At 41.4% G+C, this 20503-nt stretch overlaps 1 protein-coding gene across 1 annotated transcript in view; it reads right to left on the bottom strand.

Moving 5' to 3' along the window:
- Positions 1-20503, bottom strand: part of synpo2l (synaptopodin 2 like) — a 59030-nt gene that overhangs the window by 33473 nt on the left and 5054 nt on the right. The window lies entirely within an intron of this gene.

The following is a 20503-nucleotide window of genomic DNA, read 5'->3' as shown; positions in this document are numbered from 1 at the left end:
CTGTAATAGGTTCACCACAATCTTTCTTAGGCAGGGCAGAAACCTCCTTTGCATTAGTACATTGTTTGTTACTCCCCTAATCTATTACACTAGTCTTCCTCTGGCTGTTTGTATGAACTGTTTATTCAAATCACATCCTCAGGCTGTAAAACTGAAACAGGAGCAAAGCAACATTGCCCTCTACCAGACAATCACTATAAACCAGGGTGTTTAAAAACACATGATTAACCACAGAGGAAGCAGTTGACCATACATTTTTAATGGCAATGTCATCTGATTTGAGTTTACCATTCATGACAATTTCAAAGAAAATGGCTAGCATGGATTCAACTAGATTCTCTTCAATTAGCAGTGATTGTGTTGTAAAAAATGGAATAGCCTTATTTTCCAAATGTACATAACAAAAAGTAGAACTCCATTAGGGGGAGAGCAGATGGAAGAGAAGAAAAAGCGTCTGTATTTTTTATAGCAGCCTTCTTTTAATATCATTATGATAATAATAATCCTTGACATTTACACAGAACATTTCAAGTGTTCAGTGTATATATGAAAAACTGTACCGTATTCATTACATGGATGATGGTGATTAGCAAGGCAAGAATATACATCCTTTTTATTTCAATAACAACCTTTATTATTCTGTCAAATATTGTTATCTTGTAATTGAAGAGTGGAGCAATACAACTAAGGACATATTGAGGTCATCTAATGTTGTCATGATTTTTAAAACCCAAAAATTTGAACTATATTGCCCACTTTGATTTCTCTTTGCCAGTAGTTAGTCGATACCAGTTGGTGGCTTCTACATCTATGTGGCAGCAAATCTGTTCTGGGCTCTACTTTTAATTCTAAAAGAGCTGTCCAAGGTGCTAAACCCTACTCCCAAAATAGGTTAAGATATTGGAGAGCTCAGTTCATGTCAATGATGAGCAACCTTTTGTGCTTGGTGTGTCAAAATTCACCTAAAAAAACCTAGCATGACATGGGTGGTGTGTCACTTCAAGAAAAAAAACATAATTTCGTAATATGTATGATTTAAATAACAAAAATGTATAATTGTAATATATAACTGTATTTAATAAATCAAAAACTATTTACTACCATTATTTCCATGTACAACAATCTATGGTATCTCTTGCAGTTTCTCTCTATTCTAATTTCAATGTCGTCATGAATAATGAATAATATAATAATAATATAATAGTAATAATATAACAACCCAATAATAATAATGATGATGATTTCCAATGCTAATTAGGGTGATTAATTGAAACATTAGCGCTGGCTTCCAACTGACAAAGGACTCTTGTCACACCCTGGACTCACCACAGATATATATTTACCTTCCTTGCCTAGTTTATCCATGCCTCACAACCCCTGAGGATGCCTGCCATAGATGTGGGTGAAACATCAGGAGAGAATTCTTCTGGAACATGGCCACACAGCCCGAAAGACATACAACAACCCTGTGATCCCAGCCATGAAAGCCTTCGACAACACAGGTGATGATGATGATGATGATGATGATGACGACGACGACAACTTTCAGGGGGAATCCTTTGTTGGGAGGTGTTAACTGGCTCTGGTTGTTTCCTGTTCGGAATATGTCTAGCTGTGCTCGGCCATACATTGGTGTGGTGTAGTCTGTTGTTATGAAAAACAATGTAATGGGAAGCATCCTGTGTTTGAAGCTGCAAGGCTATTCAGTGCTATTCAAGGTGCTCAATGGAGGATCCCTGTAGGTAGGAAGGAGCCATGCAAGTGCAGTTTATCTATCTGTGGAATAATGTCCTAGGTGGGAGAAAAAACTCTTGTATGCCTGAGGCAAATGTGAATGTTGCAATTGACTGGCTTGATTAATAATAATAATAATAATTTTATTCTTATATCCCACCCCATCTCCCCGGAGGGACTCGGGGCGGCTTACATGGGGCCATGCCCCATGTAATAGCCTTGTAATTTCAAAGCCTTTCTGTTTCCTCCCTGGGGGTATCCTCTGTTGGGAGGTGTTAGCTGGCTCTGGTTGTTTCCTATCTGGTATTACCCTGTTTTCAGAGTGTTGTTCTTTATTTACTGTCTTGGTTGTAGAGTTTTGTAATGCTGGGAGCCTGGTTTTGTTCATTTTCATGATTCAGAGCAACCCAAGAATAATAGTAGTAGTAATAATAATGATGATAATGACTCTGAAGTGAGAGGTATACAGAGAAAGAGGGCAACTAAAAGGATGAATAATCCCTCTGAATAGCATCTTGTAAAGTAATGTAATTGCTGTTACTCCAGAGTCACATTTAGAAGACTATCAATCTTTACAAGAAACAATCATAAGAGTTGGTATTGTTCAACCCCTTCGGATGTTCCATTTGGAGTGTGAAAATCCAAAAAGATTCACGCTGTAGAAGCTTCGTCTGGAAATCTATGCCTTTGGAGGGTGTGAGCAATTACATTACTTTACAACCACCTGACCATTGTGCTTGCCATTTAAGAGTGAAATTAGTTACTCAGTTTTATACTCGCATTGGAATCAAACTGTTTGCAGAGTATGCGTGTTTAAAACTTAGATCTTTCTGTGAGTATGACTTTTACATTATCTTTGTTGTGTATCATGTAACTATATGTATTGTAAAAAACTGGTAGCCACTATATATGTTCCCTATAGGATCCACATTTAAAAAACTCAAAAAAACAACTGAGAAAAAGGACTACAATCCACCTGATGAAGACTCTTGTGAGTTAAAACTGGTTGTGGTTTTGCAGTCTACTATCCATAATAAAGAAACAAGAACAATCATTATATATAAGAAGAGGACTCAATTTGTGTATGTGGAACAATCAAAGAACTAAAGAACATTTATTGTTTATGAGAAGAGGAGAAAATTCATCCTTCAAGAGAAAAATATTGTTTCTACTGTGAATGTAACAGTCCTTTGTTTGATTGTTTAACAACGCCTTTTGTATCTGTTTTCATATTGATGTATTGAACTAAATTTAGGTTTAATGATTTCTGTATTACTGTAATAATGCCTCTGCACATGCGTGGTTAGTAATTTTTGGTTTTGGAGGTTTTCTGTAATTTTGACCTAATTTTATAGGGTTTGTTGATTGAAAGACATAGATTGGATGACTATGTCTTTTGTGGCCAAATGTCATAGACAGAACGCCAGCAAGTAAAACAAAACTCAGTTTATTGAGGTTACAGAACTAAAAACGCCCGTAGGAAACAAAGAACAGGGCAAACACTTGACTTCAGTGTGATAAATAACAAAAAACAGCTCAGTTTGAGCTTAAACGGTTCAAAGGAATAAACCGGGTTAAACAGAAGTATAATCCGGATTAAATCAAAGTGCTTACTTCAGCCTGGCAAACAATGCAAACAAAAGAGGATCAACAGGAGTCAGAATGTAAACAACAGACTGGTGGCAGATTCCTCTCTGCTACTCAGAAACAGCAGGGGAATAAACCAGGCTTGTTTATCCCTTCCTGCAGCGGACGAAAGCGTGGTCGTAGTCAGGATTCAGTTTGAGGTTCAGCGGCCAACGAAATCCAGGTCCAAGCACAGCGGTCAGGGTAACGGCAGTCAGCAGGGTCCCAATCCGGTCCAGAGGTCTATAGCCAAGCGTAGTCGTCCAGAAATCCAAGGGTCTCACCGATAGCCAGCAGAAGGGATAATCCGGAATCGAAGTCAATCAGTCCAGCGTCAATCCAGTAAGTAGGTATTGCCCGTCAAAAAGACGACGGAGGTCCAAGCTATTGAGATTAAACACAAGTTGCACAGAGAAAAACCCCACACAGTTCCTCCCGCCGTCGATGCCCAGTGTCCTTGGTAAACTTACGTATCCAGCAACGAATCACACCCGTCTTCAGGAAGTTCCCCAACAAGAGCCCAAGCGTCCGTCCAGATTACCTTGCCCAACGCAATTAGACATTGATCCCAAACCCCATTTTATCCCAGTTCAAGCTCATCATCGCTGTCAGCTGCCATCCCAATTCCAGACGCCCCAACATCATCATCCTCATCAGAGCTTAAGCACCTTTGACTACGCCCCACAGCATCCCCAGCTGTGGATGCCGCTCCATCCCTCCAGCCAGTCCATGGGTCTGATCCTGCAACCCGCCACTCACCTCCCATACTTTCATTGCCTGTTTTCCCAACACCCACATCCTCCCTCACGCGAGTCCATTCCATGTCATCCTCCTCCGAGCTGGCCATCTCTTCCTCCAAACCCTCAGAAAAACCCTCAAATGAGTCCTCATCTGTCGGGTCTGTAAACAAATCCCGGAGCCGTTTTCCTTCACGCTCCTCGAAAGAGTCTGACTCTCGAGGAGTCTTATGACCCCTTCTTCTATTATCGGAGCCCGAAGGCTCAACCATAACACCAAATTTGGTGTGATTTAGTCCAGTGGTTTTGTTGTTTACTCCATGGGAATTATGCACATTACATTTATATATATATATAGATGAAAGGAGAGGCAACACTTCTCTGTTCCTAATTAACACTAAGCCACCAGCATCAATTGTTAATTGAAATGAAGACTGAGGAGCTCCCAGATTGCATGTTTAGTGTCTTTACTGTGAAGTGGAAGAAGAAAAAGACAGGGAGGCAGTCCCCTCTCTCTGTCTCTTAAACATGGCCTGTCTAGATATTTGTTGGGGCTTTATCAGCCTTTGGGAATCAGCTCCTAGCTTTTCCTGCAATCTTAAAATAGAAATTGCTCATTCCATCTGCCACATTCATCAGCACAAGTGCCATCATCCTGGCCTCTCAGAGTCATTGCCCTTTTGCTTCTAACATGCTTTTTTTTTAAAAAAGAAAAAAATACCAAAACCTGGAATGGGAACATGAAACCTAGTAATAAAGCAATAGAACAAACTGGCTCTGCTGTTCCTGCTGACTTGCGCAATACCCACGTTTATTCCTCCCCTCATCCCATCCAGGTTTCTGGGTACAACTTTGATATAATAAATAATGCACATACTCATATGAGATTGCTTTTTTGGGGAAACAGAAGCCAAGATGTTCAGATGTCATCAAGATCAACGATGCAAATAATTAGAAACAAGGAGCCCCAGACCCTTGTCCAGAATTCGGAAGCAACTGATTCTTTTTGAGGCAGGCACTTTTTCTATTCACAAGAACCATTAGGCTGCCTTAAGAGGATTCACAGTCATTGTGTTGAGGAAAGAAAATTACACGAGTGTTACAGTAGGGGTGTGTGTCACAATGTTAAGGAATTGAGATAATTGTCAAGAGCACTATTACACCACAATTTCTTTAAAAACCCTTTTTCTCAAATATTTCTATTGAGACTTTTTTAAGAGATGAGAGTATTAGAATTTATTGTACATGAGTCTTGTGGAGGATCTTCTCTATTCTTTATTATTTGCCACTTCTCAGACCACTTTGTGGGCAGAAAGTACAGACTCTAGAATCATAGAATTATAGAGTTGGAAGAGAATTTGTTGGTCTCCCAGTCCAACCCACTACCAAGAAGCAGGAAAATCACATTCAAAGTACCCCTGACAGATGGCCACCCAACCTCTGCTTAAAAGCCTCCAAAGAAAGAGCCTCTACCAACTCTCTACTGCAGAGAGTTCCACTGCTGAACAGTTCTCACAGTGAGGAAGTTCTTCCTAATGTTCAGATGGAATCTCCTTTCCTGTAGTTTGAAGCCATTGTTCCACGTCCTAGTCTCCAGGGCAGCAGAAAACAAGCCGGCTTCCTCCTCCCTATGACTTCCCTCCTCTGGACACTTTCCAGCTTGTCAACATCTCCCTTCAATTGCGATGGCCAGAATTGGACACAGTATTCCAGGTGTGGTCTGACCAAGACAGAATAGAGGGGTAGCATGACTTCCCTGGATTTAAATACTAGACTCCTATTTGTGCAGGCCAAAATCCCATTGGCTTTTTTAGCTCCTGAATCACATTGTTGGTCCATCACTGTAACTGTCATGGCTCCATGCTATGAGATCCTGGGAGTTCTAGATTGATAAGTCACCAGCACACTTTGGCTAAAGTCCTTGAAAACCACAACTCCAAATATTCCATAACATTGAGCGAGGGCAATCAAATTGCCTTAATTCAACCATGTGAATGCACTCTAAATTTCAATAAAATAAATGAGATTTATTCCTTAGTGCATGTTAAGAGACTATTAGCAATGGCCAGAATGGGAAAGGGGAAAATCCATTACTTTTTAGGAAATGCAAAGAAAATTGAGAGATTTTGTGAAAGTGCAAATAAATTAATGTCATGCACAGTCGATTTTTAAAAGAAGCATATATAATATATATGCTATAATACAGTAGAGTCTCACTTATCCAACATAAACGGGCCGGCAGAACGTTGGATAAATGAATATGTTGGATAATAAGGAGGGATTAAGGAAAAGCCTATTAAACATCAAATTAGGTTATGATTTTACAAATTAAGCACATCATGTTATACAATAAATTTGACAGAAAAAGTAGTTCAGTACTCAGTAATGCTATGTAGTAATTCCTATATTTATGAATTAAGCACCAAAATATCACAATGTATTGAAAACATTGACTACAAAAATGCGTTGGATAATCCAGAACGTTGGATAAGTGAGACTCTACTGTATTTGCATTCTGCCCTATCTCCCCGAGGGAACTCAGGGCAGATTCCAGCATATGCAAACACAAAGGCAAACATTTAATGCCTAAAAACAACAAAATACAGATAAAGGTCAAGGCTCCCCCTGCCGGCTCTGAAGGTGGTGCACATTTCCATTTCTAAGTTGAAGAGCCTGCATTGTCTGTAGACACCTCCTAGGTCATGTGGCCAGCATGACTGCATGGAGCACCCTTTATCTTCCTGCCTAGGCGATACCTATTGATCTACTCACATTTGCATGTTTTCAAACTGCTAGGTTGGCAGAAGCTGGGGCTAACAGTGGGAGCTCACCCTCTTCCACAGATTCAAGCCACCAACCTTCCAGTTAGCAAGTTCAGCAGCTCAGTGGTTTAACCCATTGTGCCACTGCGGTCCCAATATACACAAGCAAACGAAGTGAAATAATGGAGATATTTAGCTTAATCCTATCCACCTGTAATGTGTTTTGATTTCCTTGATCTGTACAAACATGTGCCAAGTCAACGCTCCCAGGAATTCAGTGTTAACTCCGATTGTGCAAAATAGCCTACCATCATCTCACTTGTCCAGCATAAATGATATATTCTCGTATTTCTGGGGACTCACTGCCTCTATGGCTAAGGCACTTTGAGCTAAGTCTCAAACTTCACAGCCAGCTCCCAGCACAGAGAGAGAAATACAAAAATAGTATGAAAGTCTTCCCAACTATTCTTGTTCCCAGAGTGAAATCTTCAGAAGCCCATAAATCTTCCCTGGAACAGGGTTGCCAGTATAACTTGAGTGAGCTTCAAGGCAGATGGTTCTAGTATTGAGAATCAACTGATTTTGTGCAGCTATCCTGTATTTTACTCATTAGCAGATTTTATGTAAAAAAAAAAAAAAAACATACACAAGACGAAAGCAACGGGGGGGGGGGGGAGGGAGCACAGGAGAGTTTCAAATGAAAATTATCATCTGGTATTCTGTCCTTGGAACATTATGTGTTTGAGGCAGGATAAAAGGACGATGACAGGATAAAAGCCCTGTAGAAGCGTGCTATCTTTTCAGTTCCCCAGAACAAAGACTCTTACGTCATTTACTAACAAATGTTATTATAGCATAAGCATTAATTCTGGGATTGGGTGTAATCCAGCCATCTAATTCATTGTTATGCATATTATTGTCATTATGCATATTACTTTGCATTCTAACTAGGCAGATTCAACACATTAATACTTACATTTTTCCTATCACTATGATTCAACCTTGGCAGCATTTTCCTTCTGCAACAACTAGTATATAATGTTTAAAATGCTGCAGCTGAAACAGAGAGTCGCAAATTCAAATCCTAGTTTGTCCATGTGATGCGGGCCATCACTACCTCCCACCAAGCCTCTCTTACAGGATTGATGTTGAGAATAACAGAAAGACAGGAGCCATGTTAAGTGCTGTGCACACTTCTGGTGTGGTACAAGCTAAATCTGAGTACTCCTTGCCTAAGAAATAGGCCACAGTGGCACAATGGGTTTAACCCTTGTGCTGCTAAACTGCTGACCTGAAGGTCAGCAGTTCGAATCCACCAGACGGAGTGAGCTCCCTTCTGTCAGCCCTAGCTCCTGCCAACCTAGGAGTTCAAAAACATGCAAATGTGAGTAGATAAATAGGTACTTCTTCAGTGGGAAAAGGCAAAGAGACACTCCAAGCAATCTTGCCGGCCACATGACCAAGCTCCTTGGCTTGAAAATGGAGAAAGCACCTCCCCAGATCCAGAGATGGGCACCGCCTCCAGAAGCCGGAAATGAAAGGAGAAGCCTTTACCTTTGTTTGTGTTTGTGTGTCTCATTGTATGTGACTATAAATGCATTGAATGTTTGCCTATGTCTACTGTAAATGCTGTAATTTGCTCTGAATCCCCTTGGGGAGAAGGGTGGAATATAAATAAAGTGTGTTGTTGTTGATGTTGTTACTGTTGTTGTTAAGAAAACTATGAAAATCGTGGAGTCATCATCATTTGACAGTCAAGTTTAATCCATTCTAATATTATATTTTAGGAGCCGCAGTGGCGAAGTGCATTAAAGCACTGAGCTACTGAACTTGCAGACCGAAAGGTCCCAGGTTCAAATCCCGGGAGCGGCTTGAGCGCCCGCTGTAGCTCCAGCTCCTGCCAACCTAGCAGTTCAAAAACATGCAAATGTGAGTAGATCAATAGGTACCGCTCTGGCGGGAAGGTAACGGTGCTCCATGCAGCCATACTGGCCACATGACCTTGGAGGTGTCTATGGACAACGCCGGCTCTTTGGCTTAGAAATGGAGATGAGCACCAACCCCCAGAGTCAGACATGTCTGGACTTAACGTCAGGGGAAACCTTTACCTCTACCTAATATTATTTTCATCAGATCATTCTAGGATGAGGGTTTTTTTGCCATAAGTTTTTAACTGATGGTGAAAAGGTACAAATACATGAAAATATCACAGGACACTCCAGAGAATGGTTGTCATCTGATTCACAAGGGAAAATGCAGGGGAATTGCAAAGAACACCTCCTTTCCTTGTATTTTTGCCTCACCTTGTGCTAGCGTTTCTTGCTTTTTGCACGCCAAATCTCCCCACTTCTCTTTCCTCCTTTCCTGTTTGCTTCGTTTATTGCTGTCATACTGCCTGCCTCCCTTATTCTGCAACTGAATCACTCTGCCTTCCTTGCTTCTTTGCCTCACCTTCACTGTGCTCCTTTCCTTTGCTTCTTGGGACCTCATCTCACATAATCTGCTCTCTTTTTCCATGTGTTTCCACGCACTTCAGAAAGGGCACCTCCAGTGGGACTCTGTGGGTCTCCATTTCTGCAAAGCATGGAAACAGAGTCCAGGATGCATTTTCAGAAGTTGGGTGCTTCCCAACTCCAAACAACTTAAAACAGCTTAAGATGGGAAAAAGACAGGGAAAGGACATGCGATGGCTGGTTATTCCAGAAGATGGACCTTGATAGTAGGGAGCAAAGTAAGGCAGTTCCCTCCACTCCCCCCCTCCCCCCCGGCTCATGGGATGAAATCTTTGGACAGTTACTTGTGCCTCCCACCCACTCTTCTCTCATGGCCTCCTTTTCTACCACTACTATTCTCTTCCTTGTGCCTTACCCCAACTTATGCCTACATCACTACTTTTTTGCAGTTTGTCACTGTGCTTCTCACCTCCCATTCCCTCCTTTCCCTTCCTTGCTGCATCTCTCACCTTTGCCATGCTTTCCTTTCTTCCCCTTCCTTTCCCTTCTGTTGTCACACTTCCCTTTTTTTCCTTCTATTCACCTCCTGCCCTACATACTAGGTATGTCCAAAAATCGTTTTGAATCTTATATCGGATTGATATCGGATTGTTCTCGCTTTTTGAGACGCATTCCGATACGTTGTCTCACTGCGCAACCAGCAATGTATTTTGAACCGTTGTTGGCCCATTCTCTAACTGTCTCTTAATGTTTCATTAATTTTTTCCCCAACATTTTTTTAATATATATTTTTAAATATTTTTAAAAATATTTTTGTTTCTGCAACCTACTTGAATGGGAGCTTAGCGCAGCCTAACATGTCTGCCGCTCCCCAGTCAATCAGAAGCTTCCACGATGGATGCAAAGGTGGGGGCTAGGGTCCTCTGCGTCCACGTGGAAGATTGCCATAAAAGCCCGTTGTGTAGCCCAGGCGAGCCATTCTGGGCTGGGCTTTGTGCGGAGAGGGTGGTGGTCTGCAAACGGAGAGCAAGCAAGCCTCTTGAGGGAGAGAGAGGTGAAGGGGTCCAGTCTGGCTGTTCCCATAGAGGGGTTTGGAGAAAGGGTTAGGGTTTTGTTGCTGGTTCTTTCTCTTAGCAAGGGAATTTCTAGTTTTCAAAGTATCTTTGCACACCTTGCCAGAGCATTGCTTGGCGTGGTCACAGGTCCATTTCTAATTGAAGGCATTGAGTTGAGGCTTGTGGGATCACATAGCCAGATACACCATTGATTTCTAGTGTCCTTCTTGCTTACAAATATAGCAAGGGAATTTCTAGTTTTCAAAGTATCTTTGCACAACTTGCAAGGGCATTGCAAATTTGATGAGGATAGCTCAAGAAATGAGGGCGGAAGAGCCCTGTAAAAGCCCCCCCCCCCTTTCCAGGTTTCTTTTTTTTTTTTTGGCGATTGCGCGTGCGCGTCTGCCATTTTAGAAACATTTAAAATCACTACAAATTTTCGGAAATATCTGAAATTTTTGGGTGAAAAAATCGGAAATACTTTCTATAGCGAAGCGCCAGTGCCTCCTACTTTAGAAACTAGAACTGAAACAGTTTTTTCATCGATCGGACATACCCTTCCCTCCCTTCTTCCCAGCCTGCTTAATCTCACCATTGTGCAATTCTTCCCTCCCTATGAGACTATGGAGCATGTCTACATTTAGAATTCTGTTGTACATCTGTTGTCAGTGTCAATCACAGTTGTGAGACTTCATTCATTGGCTAGAAACAGGCGTTACTCACAAAAACACTGTATAGAAAGGTGACTGAACCTTAAGCTCCACAACTTGTTCCTAAAAGGGCTAGATGACGGTCCAAACATCAAATGGTTAGCAAGCCTAGAAACTGAGTAAAGTCTGATTAATGGGCTAGTATGATAACCATAAGTGGGCAACTAGTGGGGGTGTGGGCAGAATTGCTTCCTGTTGCATGCAACCATGTAGCTAGGTACTCCAGAAATGATTATGATGATTATTTCTTACCTGCCTTTTCCTATGGATCAAGGCAAGGAAAAACAACATATTACAATACATCAGAAAAGCTATGCAACACATATTGCAAATTAAAAATAAATATTGTCAAAAATCCAGATCATGCAGAAATATCACACTCCCTATAGCAAAGACTATGAATAGCAACAGAGAGGGATAATACATATTCCTGCAGTGCACTTGACGAGTAGATAGTTCTAAACAACTGCTGTTCCACTGGAATGGAAATGAAGTGTCAAGTATCATAACCTGACTCCTCCAAAGGGCAAATTCAGCAGAATCAGCAGCTGTCACAATGAGTACAGTTCACTATTTAACTCACAGCAGGTTCTCATGCCTCAGATCCTACTGGAGCTTCCATTACGTAAATAAGACAATGCATAGTCTTATGTTCATTCAATGTGTTTCTGATATAAAGCAAACCTATATCTACTTGTTCAAAGATTACAGTGGCTGCGTTCCATCTCATCTCCCACTCCTCGCCATCTGAGACATCCATTTTTAAAAACTTTTGTGATGGGAGCAGGGAGACTATACCACTATCCTCCATGAAAGTCAGGGAGGATGTATGTTGTATTCCAGAGCAGGAACACTCTGATCTTAAATACCACACCAATATAGTAAAATCAGCAAACAGTTTATTGAAGGATATATGTGAGCAAAGCAATTAAATTAAAGGAAACAGTTCTGTCCAAAAACAGTATTTTCCACAGGTAACAAAAAGTCCATGAACTTCAAGGTACAAAGGCAAAAACAAGAATAAAAGAACAAGTCAGCATGAATATCCAATATGCAGAACAGAACCTGGCAAACCCTGAAACATGTAACTAGAAACCCACTTGGAAGCAAGACTGACATGAAGGTTCAACGTTGGAGAGACTGAGCTAAAATAATTTCCCTGTTTCGTTTAAAGCCTTTCCTGACTCATGAAGCAAAAGGAAAACATACCGTTTTCCTCTACAGCCAGATAACAGTTTCTTACTCCTCTTTTCCAACAGACCGGCTAACCTTCGGTGAGCTTGAGAACTTTCCCTTGGTTTACAAAAGTCTTGTCTTCTATCTCCAATCTCATTAACTTCTGCATCTGACAGATCATCCTCAAAAGTCATTTTCTCAGAGAAAGGCTGTTGTGGGCCTCTCTCAGGAATGTGATCTTGAGCATCTACAGGAAAAGCACTCTGCTCCTCCGGCCTCTCAGCAAGGCCTGGACTTGGCTCAGACCCAAGAAAACCCTCATCCCCATTGACATCAGACACAACCACAGACTGAACTACAGCAATATAACCCATAGATGAGATCATACTGTGCAGGGACTAAAATAAACCATAGATATAATAGTAGTTTCTCCAATATATGCAAGAAACAATTAGATTTATTATGTATTTGGGGGTTTTTTGATATCCACATCTGGTCAACAAAAGTCACCAAGACAGTTTACAACATAGCTTTGAAATGACAACACAGAAACATACAAGAAATGTATGTTCAATGTTATTCTGCTCTTAAACTCTTAAGTCCATGTATTGCAGCAGCAAAGTATATAATTAAAAATATCCAAAATCCTTTATCAGTGGGGGAATGTTTGATCCTCTTGCTAAAGTGAAATTCCCATCAGCTCCAGCCCTCACCAGTGCTTAGGCTGGCAACAGCTGATAGGGGTGCAATGCAGCAATAACTAGAGGGCTACATACTTCTCATTCCGGGCTCATAGGCCAAAAGTATATTTTCTAAGCATGGCACCAATGGAAAACATGAGTGGGAGGTTCTAAGGGTAGCATAGTGTAAGTATTATGCATTATTTATTATATCTTATTCATGTATGATGTCTTTTTGTCTATTATGGTTTGATTAATTTTTGTAATTGGTTATTGTTGGTCATGTATTTAATTTGAAATATTTATTGTTTGATTGTGTATTCTGTGATTTTATATTGTTGTGAGCTGCTCCGAGTCCCTGCGAGGAGAGGAAGCAGGATATAAATAAAGCTATTATTATTATTATTATTATTATTATTATTATTATTATTATTATTTTATGTCACAGCAAACAAGATAGATATGCTGGATTTCATATCACAAAATCACAAGTTGAACACTTCCCAAGTTTCTAGGACTGTGTGATGTATTTTCGGATGATGCACGCAGATCCCAGTAGGGTGGCCTTTTGCAGTTGGCAGATCGTAATTTTGTCAATGTCTATTGTTTCCAAATGCCGGCTGAGATCTTTTGGCACAGCACCCAGTGTGCCCATCACCACCGGGACCACCTGCACTGGTTTCTGCCATAGTCTTTGAAGTTCAATCCTGAGGTCCTGATAGCGGCTGAGTTTTTCCTGTTGTTTTTCGTCAATGCGACTGTCACCTGGGATGGCAACATCAATGATCCAAACCTTTTTCTTTTCCACAACTGTGATGTCTGGTGTGTTGTGTTCCAGAACTTTGTCAGTCTGGATTAGGAAGTCCCACAGTATCTTTGCGTGCTCATTTTCCAATACTTTTGCAGTTTTGTGATCCCACCAGTTCTTTGCTGCTGGGAGCAAAGAACTTGAGGCATAAGTTCCAATGAATTATTTGGGCCACATAGTTGTGCCTCTGTTTGTAGTCTGTCTGTGTGATTTTCTTACAGCAGCTGAGGATATGATAAATGGTTTCGTAGGTTTCCTTGCACAGTCTGCATTTTGGGTCACCAGCTGATTTTTCGATCTTGGCCTTAATTGCATTTGTTCTGGTGGTTTGCTCCTGGATTGCAAGAATCAGGCCTTCTGTCTACTTCTTCAGTGTCCCATTCGTGAGTCATAGCGAGGTTGTTATTATTATTATTATTATTATTATTATTATTATTATTATTATTATTATTATATCGTAAAACAGCCTGCACTGATTGATTAATAGTATGCTACTTACTTATGTTATCATTAGTCCAAGATCAATTTCAATCTAGTTTCAGGTCTAATTGTGGGATAGAGATAGCTTTGTTTGCGTTGATGGATGACCTACGTAGAGAAATGGTCAGGGGGAGTATGACCCTGTTGGACCTCTCAGTAGCTTTCAATATCATTGACCATAGTATCCTTCTTTACTGAGATGGGACTTGGAGGCACAGTTTTACCATTGTTACTTTCCTTAGAATCATAGAATTGTAGAGTTGGAAGAGACCTCATGGGCCATCCAGTCCAACCCCCTGCAAGAAGCAGGAAAATCTCATTCAAAGCACCCCTGACAGATGGCCATCCAGCCTCTGCTTAAAAGCCTCCAAAGAAGGAGCCTGTTTTGTCCCTGATGCTATCTTCTCTATATAAAAGTCAAAGTAGGTTTGTTTGTACCACAAAGGCTCCTACATGGCTACACTGATCTCAACCAAACCTGGCACACATACCCATCATTAATGAACTTAAAATCAATCCAATCTAGGGGTGAGAACCTCAAAAATAAATAATAATAATGTATAGACAGAAAGAATTACTCACTGAGTAAGTAATGCATGTAATGCAGGCTCAGATACAACCACAAGAGGGCAGGAGATAGATAAAAAAGATTAGCTCCTAGCAGACAAAACACCCGCACCACAATGGAAAAAAATGCATCCAGGAAGGTCACAGTTAGGACAGCCACACCATAACAAAGTAAGCAATTTAATGAAGTTTAATATTTAGGAAGGAAGAAAAGAGAGAGGTAGAAGGTGTGTGAAGGAAGGGGGAGGAAATAAAGAGAGACAAAGAAAATGCCTATCCAGGCAGCAAGAAAAAAGGCAATGAAGACAACATGTCCAACTGCTATTTCTTAGAAATACTCATTATTATGTTTATGATTTTATCACTGGACCCAGGCCACTGATATTAGCATGGAAAGCATTAAAATGTATTTTAAAAGGGCAGAAGAAGACAAAAAAAATTGTAGGACTGTCTGTCCCTTCCTTTGAGGCTGAGAAATTGTGACTCTAAATCAAATACAGTGACCTGTTCAAGGCAACAATTTCAGAATTAATTTAAAATATAATTCTCTGCACCTCTCTCTGAGGTTGAGTGTGACTCAAGGCTGAGAAGGTCTGACTCACTTAAGACAAGAATTTATTCATAACTAGCTTATGTACCCAGTGTTACTCAGGTATGAAGTTTTAATGCTTTTTTATTAGAAATATTCATTGTTATCTTTACAATTATATTATTTGTCCCATTACAAAATGTATATGCAGGCAACATCAAGTACTTAAGCTAGTTTAACATATAAATGAAACCATCCAGAATTTTGGGGTGTGGTGGCATTATATGCAGATGACACACAACTCTACTACTCCTTTCCATCAAAAGCCAAAGAGGCTAAAATCAGGATCTGTCATCAGTAATGGACTGGATGAGGGCGAACAAATTGAAACGTAATCCAGACAAGACAGAAGAGTGCCTGGTCAGTTGTAAGCCTGACCAGTTGGGTAGTTGGGTGTACTCCTGGATTAGGTGTTGAACCTGAATGCCCAGGTTTCCATGGTGGCCAGGAGTGCCTTTACACATTTAAAATTTGTCCACCAACTGTGTCTGATTTTTGAGATGCTGGATCTGTCCAGGGTGGTACATGCTTTAGTTACATCTGGTTTGGGTTATTATAAGGTTCTCTATGTGGGACTGTCTTTGAAGAGTGTTTGGAAACTGGCTCAAAGAGCTGCAATGAGACTATTAACAGGACTCCCTTCTACACTGCCACATATATTGTGATTATATCATGTTGTTGTTTATTTTGTCCTTATGTTGTTTGGGCCTTTGCCCTGTGTAAGCCGCCCCGAGTCCCCGCGGGGAGATGGTGGCGGGGTATAAATAAAGTTTATTATTATTATTATTATTATTATTATTATTATATAATCGAGACTATCAAAGCAGATAATCCACATTATCTGCTTTGAACTGTATTAGACAAGGAGCCTCCGGTGGCCTAGGGGATAAAAGCCTTGTGACGTGAAGGTTGGGTTGCTGACCTAAAGGCTGCCAGGTTCGAATCCCACCCGGGGAGAGCACGGATGAGCTCCCTCTATCAGCTCCAGCTCCATGCGGGGACATGAGAGAAGCCTCCCACAAGGATGGTAAAACATCAAAACATCCGGGCATCCCCTGGGCAACGTTCTTGCAGACAGCCAATTTTCTCACTCCAGAAGCAACTCCGGTTGCTCCTGACACGAAAAAAAAACTGGATTAGATGTGTCTACACCGCCATATAATCCAATTCAAAGCAGATATTCTGGATTTTATATGACAGTTTAGAAGGGGCCTGGGACTAACTACAGGGAGTGCACAACCCAACTGTTGCAACTGCTCCACCGTCTGCCAGTTTGTTTCCAGGCACAATTCAGACTGCTGGTTATGACCTATAAACACAGGCTCTTCTCTTGGTCCCACCATCACCACAAGCACAGTTGGTTGGGAACAGAAAAAAGGATCTTCTTGGTGACTGCTTCAATTTAACTCTGAAATTGTCTGCCTAAAGAAGCAGAATAGCCTCCTCCCTACTGTCCTTCTGGCAACAAGCTAAAACTTTTTTATTCAGGCAAATTTTTAAAGAGGAATGTTTTATGAGAAAGCTAGTGGTAGAGTATTGTAACAGTTTTTAAGTGTTCTAAGTGGTTTCAGTGATTTTATCTTGTATGTTCAATTCTATTTTAATGATCGTATGCTGTGAATTTAAATTGACTTGTTTTTAATGTTGTGGACTGCTTTGCATCTCAAACAGTAGGTAAAAGTGGGATATAAATAAATATAATAATCACAGGTTTTTTTCGTGTCAGGAGCAACCGGAGTTGCTTCTGGAGTGAGAGAATTGGCCGTCTGCAAGGACATTGCCCAGGGGATGCCCAGATGTTTTTTGATGTTTTACCATCCTTGTGGGAGGCTTCTCTCATGTCCCCGCGTGGAGCTGGAGCTGATAGAGGGAGCTCATCCGCGCTCTCCCCGGGTGGGATTCGAACCTGGCAGCCTTCAGGTCAGCAACCCAACCTTCAAGTCACGAGGCTTTTATCCCCTAGGCCACCGGAGGCTCCTATATAATCACAGTGAAAGGTAAAGGTTTTCCCCTGACATTAAGTTTAGTCGTTTCCGACTCTGGGATTGGTGCTCAACTCCATTTCTAAGCCAAAGAGCCAGCGTTGTCCGTAGACATCTCCAAGGTCATGTGACTGGCATGACTGCATGGAGCACCGTTACCTTCTCGCCAGAGCGGTACCAATTGATTTACTCACATTTGCATGTTTTTGAACTGCTATGTTGACAGAAGCTACCTGGATTCGAACCACCAACCTTTTGGTCAGCAAGTTCCATATAATAATAATCATAGTAGTAATAATCAATATAAAAATCATAGTAGTAATAATAATCAATTCAATTTTGATTTACAACCTTTGATTTCTTACACTTTACTGGCAGCAAAGTTAGCAACATACAATAACAGCAAAATTTACTCAATATTAAACACATGGCCATATTAGTTTGAATTGACCAAAGGGATCTTGTAGACTAAGGACCTCATCAGATGGCATTTGGGCTCCATTTCCATGCATTTAGAAAATGGAGCCTCACAGGAGTCCCACGGAGGCCACCACATGAAGTAAGGGCACTTCTGGTGGGAAGCGCATGGAAGCAGAGCCCAAAGGCTGTCTTCAGGAGTTGGGTATTACCCAACTCCAAGCAGCAGAATGCAGGGGGAAATGGGGAGAAGATGGGGAAAGGCTCCTGAGTTTGCTTGAAACTCCAGAGTATATCATGGCTTTTGGGCAGTGTGGACAGCTGTACTGGGTCCAATTTGGCTGGTTTGTGTCCACTCAGGATACCACCAACACTAGCTTTCCCTTGTACTCATAAGTGCAGGGAAAAGGGTTGAATCATGCTTGTCACCCATGAGGCTGCAGAGTTCAGTATGAGCTTCTGGCCATCACAGGTGTCCTGTTCTGACCCATGCCACACAGAAGAGAGTAGGGAAATGGGCCCCCTTCTTTTTCCTGATCATATCTCTGCTGATATCTGAACATTGCACCCAATTAGTATGTTATGGCAACAGGGCCGGCCCTAGGTAATTTTCATGTGTAGGCAAACAGAATTTGGCCTACGCCCCTGCCCCTGCCCCCTCCTCCTCCTCCTTCTATGGAGCCCGGTGTGGACAATGGCAAGGTAGGGACGCTGTCGTGAGGAGAAGAAGGAGGGGCCAGGCCCCTAGGCCACCAGCACGGCCACCGCAGGGCCTAGGGGCCTGGCGCTGCCCACTCCCAGCCGGCCCTGCCCCCTCCTCCTCATGCTGGCGGTGTTCCTACCTTGCCATTGTCCATGCTGGTGAAGGTCTCTCTTGTTGTCCCTCGGGGCACGCCTCCCTCCTCGACGAGGAGGTAGGGGTGCGCGCACATGCATGCACACATGCGCGCATGCGGGAGGATGTGCCCCCTCCCAGCGGGGAGGGGAAAAAAGAAAAAAAACACAAGAAGCTGGTGGCAAGTTCCATTTTAACTATGGCCACTGTGGGACAAAAAGAGAGCAAAAGTATTGCCTAAAGTCAAGGTGTGTAGATAACCATATTAATAGTGGCAGGAGTTACAGGAATTATGAGTCTGAGAACCAGGTGAACACTATTCTAAGGCATCTTGGGTCCTATGGTGAGAGAAAGTCAAGGTATAAACCAGTGGTTCTCAACCTTTGAGACCCCAGATGTTTTGGCCTTCAACTCCCAGAAATTCTAACAGCTGGTAAACTGGCTGGGATTTCTGGGAGTTGTAGGCCAAAACACCTGGGGACCCACAGGTTGGTATAAACTGAAATAACATGTTCATAAATGAAAGCTCAGCAAATATTTTGGTAAAATTACAGTCTTTCCATTGTACCCAAAAGAAGGTATTAAGTAATATTTTCTTTGGAAGGCTTTCTGGAACTAGAGTTTGTTCTTAACTTCCATCAAGATAAGTTCTACCTCTGGTGAGTCTGTGAATGAGAGACACCATCCTCTCCCCGGTCATCCAATCCTCAAAAGCCTGCTCAGATCTTGCTGTGGCTTCTTTGAATCTATCCACCTGGAATGTGGGCTTTTGGTTTGTTTATTGCTTTCTATCTCAATAAGTCTTTTTCGGTGAGTTATGTCTTCTCATTTTTTTTCCCGTGTGAGTTGCTTCTGGAGTGAGAGAATTGGCCGTCTGCAAGGACGTTGCCTAGGGGACGCCCTGATGTTTTTGATGTTTTTACCATCCTTGTGGGAGGCTTCTCTCATGTCCCTGCATGGAGCTGGAGCTGATAGAGGGAGCTCATCAGCGCGCTCCCTGGATGGGATTCGAACCTGGCAGCCTTCAGGTCAGCAACCCAACCTTCAAGTCACGAGGCTTTAGTCCACTACACCACCGGAGGCTCCATGTCTTCTCATAACCAAAGAACAGCAATCTCAGTTTAATCATCTTGGTTTCTAGGGAGGGTTCAAGCTTTATTGCGCCTAGCGCCTATTTATTGTTATTTTAGCAGTCCCAAGCATTCGTAGAACTCTTTTCTAGCACCACATTTCAAATGAGATCATTTTCTTCTTATCAGCTGTCTTCACTGTCCGGTATCCACAACTATACATAGAAATGTAAAAGACGATGGCATGAACAATCCTAAATTTAGTATTCCATGATATATCTTTATACTTCAGGATCTTAACTAGCTTACCCGTTTTCTAATTTCTTGACTGCAGTCTCCATTTTAATTAATAACTGAGTTAAGCATGGAAATAATTGAACTATTTCAATGTCTTCATGGTCTTTTAAGCTACAAAAATAATCTTCGCTTTCTGAAAAATGCCTTTCTTCATTTGAAATGGCCATATGACTGGTCAAACAAATAAATTATTATTATTTTATTATTATTTCTTCATTTACTTTTTTCAATAATTGTTCCAAGTCTTTGCTATTTTCTGCTAGCAGAATAGAGTCATCTGCATATCTTAAATTATTGGTGTTCCATTTTCCAATTTTCATGCTTCCTTCTTCCAAATCAACTCCTGTTTTACATATGATATGCTCAGCATACAAATTAAACAGATGGAGTGATATAATGAAGCCTTGCATTATGCCTTTCCCCGTGAGAACTCATTCAGGTTCTCTTTATTAGTAGTTTCTAGTCCTGAGTACAGTTTACACATCAGAACAATTAAATGTTGTGGCCCACCAATTTCTTTAAGAG

The sequence above is a fragment of the Anolis carolinensis genome, chromosome 3 (genome assembly GCF_035594765.1).
Source record: "Anolis carolinensis isolate JA03-04 chromosome 3, rAnoCar3.1.pri, whole genome shotgun sequence".
Lineage (NCBI taxonomy): Eukaryota > Metazoa > Chordata > Lepidosauria > Squamata > Dactyloidae > Anolis > Anolis carolinensis.
This window is presented reverse-complemented; position numbering and strand designations above follow the sequence as displayed.